Source organism: Mandrillus leucophaeus, unplaced genomic scaffold (assembly GCF_000951045.1).
Source record: "Mandrillus leucophaeus isolate KB7577 unplaced genomic scaffold, Mleu.le_1.0 Scaffold71, whole genome shotgun sequence".
NCBI lineage: Eukaryota > Metazoa > Chordata > Mammalia > Primates > Cercopithecidae > Mandrillus > Mandrillus leucophaeus.
The window spans coordinates 1,867,875-1,872,988 of NW_012107697.1; positions in this window are offsets into that span (position 1 = coordinate 1,867,875).

The following is a 5,114-nucleotide window of genomic DNA, read 5'->3' on the forward strand; positions in this document are numbered from 1 at the left end:
TCAATAAATGCTTGCTGAATAACTGAACAAACAAATGCACAAATGAATGAACCAGTCTCTGAAGAGAAGGACAGAGCTGGGAAAGTGCATGAAAGAGGAAGGAAAGGGAGAGAGAGAGAGAAAGGAAAGAAAAGAAAGAGAGAGAAAGAGAGAAAGGAAGGAGTGAAGGAGGGAAGGAGGGAGGGAAGGCAGGCAGACAGGCAGGCAAAGAAAGCAAGCCGGGCATGGTGGTTCATGCCTGTAATCCTAGTACTTTGGGAGGCAGAGGCAGGAGGGTTGCTTGAGACCAGGACACCAGCCTAGGCAACAAGGCGAAACCCCATGTTGCTCTGTCACTCTGACATCCAGGCTGGAGTGCAGTGTCTCAATTTTAGCTCACTGTAGCCTCAAAATCCTGGGCTCAAGCGTTCCTCCTGCCTCAGGTGTCTGCATAGCTAGAGATACAGGTGTGTACCACCATACCCAGCTAACTTTTAAAATTTTTTGTAGAGATGGCATCTCACTATGTTGCCTTGGCTGGTCTCAAACTCCTGGGCTCAAGTGACACTCTCGCCTCAGCCTCTTAAAGTACTGGTATAACAGGATCTCTGGGGTGTCAACTTTACTGGTTGGAAACTTCTGTGGCCATGATGTCTTTGCCCGAGTTCTTGTCCTGCATCCAGGAAGAATGAAGTATGCAGACAAGTGAAGGGTGAAGAAGAGGGTTTTTTGTTTGTTTGTTTGTTTGAGACAGTTTTGCTCTTGTTGCCCAGGCTGGAGTGCAATGTCGCCATCTTGGCTCACCACAACCTCTGCCTCCCAGGTTCAAGCGATTCTCCTGCCTCAGCCTCCTAAGTAGCTGGGATTACAGGCATGTGCCACCAAGCCCGGTGAATTTTGTATTTTTAGTAGAGACAGGGTTTCTCCATGTTGGTCAGGCTGGTCTCTCTCCATGTTGGTCAGGCCGGTCTCGAACTCCCGACCTCAGGTGCTCCACCCACCTTGGCCACCCAAAGTGCTGGGATTCAGGTGTGAACCACTGCATCAGGCGGAAGAGTTTTATTTAGAGTTAGAACAGTTTGGAGGGCTGTTCAGCTCCTAGCAGAGAGAAGGCCCTGGAGAGGGTGGCTCTCTCTGCAGGCAAGTCATTCCAACATCTCTGCAGGTCTCTGAAGCTCTCAGAAGAGAGGGTAACTCCTCTCTGCCAGCAGGTCATCTCCACAGCTCTCAGCAGAGAGGGTACACCCTCTGCAACTGGTTGTCCCATGGTCTCCTGCTATTGGAAGAAAGGGTACTTCTTTCCGCAACTGGTCATCAGGTCCCATCGTCTCTCTGCCCTCTTCATCCTCTGGCCATCCTCTGCCCTGCTCTGGCTAAGCCCAGAGCTTTTATGGACATCAGAGGGGAGAAAGGTCCATAGGAAGCCAGGGGCAAGCCCACAAGAGGCACCATGAGTCCCCACACCGGTCAGTGGGACTGGCAACCCAGCCCCCAGCCTTCAGGCCCTCCCTGGCCTGAGGGTGGGGCCTTACTGGGGGCCCCATCCCCTCCCACTGCCATTCATGACCCCTGGGCTTGGCCCCAACTCCCCTCCTTTCTGAGATCGGAGCAGGTGCTGGGAGTAGAGAGAGGCCAGGCGGTGGGAGCAGACACCCATAAGCCTGCAGGGATGGGGGATCAGGGTGGGGGGGTGCTTCCTAGGGCCCCTGAAGGTGCAGAGACGCCAGGGTCCTGTGCCTGGGAGGGTGACCGCAGCTGCACCCAGGAGCTCCCACCCTGCCAACTCAGAAGGGGCAGGACTACTGCTTGTCCCTGGCTCCTGCCTGCTTCCTGGAGCAGGAGGCCCAGGTCTGCAGCTGCACCCGGGAGGGCAGATCCTGCCTGTGCTGGGCTCCCCCAAGAGCACAGGAAGGCAAAGATCCACAGCTGCGGTTTGGGCGGCTGTAGCCTCCTGGGCAGGGCTTCTGCCTGCTAGATAGAGCAGGAAGCCTGGTCTGCAGCTATGTTTGCATGGCTGCAGTGGCTCGGGGAGCTCCTGTCCCAACTCAGAAGGGGCAGGGCTCCCACTGGCTCCATGGAGTGTGCAGCCCCAGCTGTAGTTCCCTGCTGCAGCTGGCATGATGCCATCACTGGGATTACAAAAGTGAGCAACCATGCCCACCTACACATTATTTAAAATTGTGGTAAAATATACATAACATAAAATGTACTACTTTGCCCAGATGCAGTGGCTCACAGCTGTAATCCTAGCACTTTGGGAGGCGGGCAGATTGCCTGACCTCAGGAGTTCGAGACCACCGTAGGCAACATGGTGAAACTCCATCTCTACTAAAATACAAAAAGTTAGCTGGGCATGGTGGTGTGTGCCTGTAGTTCCAGCTACTTGGGAGGCTTAGGCATGAGAATCGCTTAAGCCCCGGAGGCGGAGGTTGCAGTGAACTGAGCTGAGATGATGCCACTGCATTCCAGCCTGGGCAACATAGCAAGACTGTCTCAAAAAAAAAAAAAAAAAAAGTACTACCAGTTTAACTGGTTTTAAGTGGACATTTCAGTGGCATTAAGTATACTGACATTGTACAACTATCACCACTGTCCATTCCCCAATTTTTCATCATCTCAAATAGAAACTCTGTACCCATTAAACAATAACTCTCCACTACTAACTCCTTCAGCCCCTGGAAACTACCATTTTACTATGAATTTAGGTCACTGTAGGTACCTCATATAAGAGGAATTATACAAAATTTATCCTGTTGTGTCTGGCTTATTTCACTAAGGATAATGTCTTCAAGGTTCATCCATGTTCTTAGCATGTATCAGAATTTTTTTTTTTTTTTTTTTTTTTAGACAGAGCCTCAAAAAAAAAGGCTTAGATTCCAGAGTAGCTGGGATTACAGGTGTGCACCACCATGCCTGGTTAATTTTTGTATTTTTAGTAGAGATGGGGTTTCGCCATGTTGTCTAAGCTGGTCTGAACCCCTGGCCTCAAGTGATCCGTACACCTCAGCCTCCCAAAGTGCTGGGATTAGAGGTGTGAGCCACTGCACCTAGCAGCATTATTCCTTTCTATGGCTGAACAATATTCCATCATATAGATATCCCATATTTCATTTATCTGTTCATCTGTTGATGAACACTTGCATTGTTTCCACTCTTTGACTGTTGGCCATTGTGAATAATGTTGCTGTGAACATGGGTATGCGAATATTGCTTTCTGTCTTTCTTTCCGTCAGTTCTCTTAGGTATAGAAGTCTCTGCTTTCAGTTCTTTTAGGTATAGAATCAGAAACAGAATTGCTGAATCATATGGTAATCCTATGCATAATTTTTTGAGGGACTGCCAAACCGTTTTCTTTTGCTTGTGTTTAAATTTTTTTTCTTTCTTTATTTTTTTTTTTTTTGAGACGGAGTTTCACTCTTGTCACCCAGGCTGGAGTGCAATGGCGTGATCTCAGCTCGCTGCAACCTCTGCCTCTCCGGTTCAAGTGATTCTCCTGCCTCAGCTGGGATCACAGGTGTCCACCAAAACTCCCGGATATTTTTGTACTTTCAGCAGAGACAGTTCTGCCATGTTGGCCAGGCTGGTCTGGAACTCCTAACCTCAAGGGATCTACCCGCGTTGGCCTCCCAAAGTGCTGGGATTACAGGTGTGAGCCGCGGTACCTAGCCTGTTTGTTTTTTCTAACAGCCATCTTATGAAGCCCTCCTATGAAGTATGAAATTGTATCTCACTGTGGTTTTGATTTGCATTTCTCTAATGATGTACGCATCTCTTCATGTGCTTATTGATTATTTGTATATTTTCTTTGGATAAATGTCAATTCAAGTTCTGTGCACATTATTTTTTTTCTTTAGAGACAGGGTTCATGTGCGGTGGCTTATGCCTGTAATCCCAGCACTTTGGGAGGCAGAGGTAGGAGGACTGCAGGAGTCCAGGAGTTTGAGAGCAGCCTGGGCAGCATAGTAAGAGCTCGTCTTTACAAAAATAAATCAAAATTTAGCCAGGCATGGTGGTGCTCAGGTAGTCCCAGCTACTCAGGAGGCTGAGGTGGGAGGATTGCTTGAGCCCTGGAGGTTGAGGCTGCAATGAGCCATGATCATGCCACTGCACTGTAGCCTGGGTCACAGAGTAAGACTGTCTCAAAAAAAATAAAATAAAACAGTAGACACAAGGTCTTGCTCTGGAGATCCTCTTACCTTCGCCTCCCAAAGTGCTGAGATTACAGGCTTGAGCCATGGTCCCATACCAGACATATATTTGTATAATTAGGGTAGAAAAATTATCATTAAAATTATTATTGTTGGCCAGGTGTGGTAGCTCACACCTGTAATCCCAGCACTCTGGGAGGCTGAAGCAGGTGGATCACCTGAGGTAAGGAGTTCAAGACAGCCTGGCCAACATGGTAAAACTCCGTCTCTACTAAAAATACAACAACTTCGATGGCAGAAGGGAAAATAAACAGTATAGTACCGGCCAGGTACAGTGGCTCACACCTGTAATCCTAGCATTTTGGGAGTCCGAGGCGGGCAGATAACTTGAGGTCACGAGTTCAAGATCAGCCTGGCCAACATGATGAAACTCCGTCTCTACTAAAAATAGAAAAATTAGCCAGGAGTGGTGGTGGGCACCTGTAATCCCAGCTACTCGGGAGGCTGAGGCAGGAGAATCGCTTGAACTCGGGTGGCAGAGGTTGCAGTAAGCCGAAGAGTGCGGCATTGCACTCCAGTCTGGGCTACAGAGTGAGACTCCAACTCAAAAATAATAATAACGATAACAATAAATAAATAAAAATAGGCTGGGCACGGTAGCTCAAACCTATAATCTCAGCACTTTGGGAGGCCAAGGCAGGCAGATCACCTGAGGTCAGGAGTTCAATACTAGCCTGGCCAACATGGTAAAACCCCATCTCTACCCAAAATACAAAAATTAGCTGGGTGTGGTAGCACACACCTGCAACCCCAGCTACTCAGGAGACTGAGGCAGGAGAATCGCTTGAACCCACGAGGCGGAGGTTGCAGTGAGCTGAGATCATGCCACCGCACTCCAGCCTGGGCAACAAGAGTGAAACGCCATCTAAAAAAATAAAAAATAAATAAACAAAAATAAATAAATAAAAAATAAGAATACAAAAATTA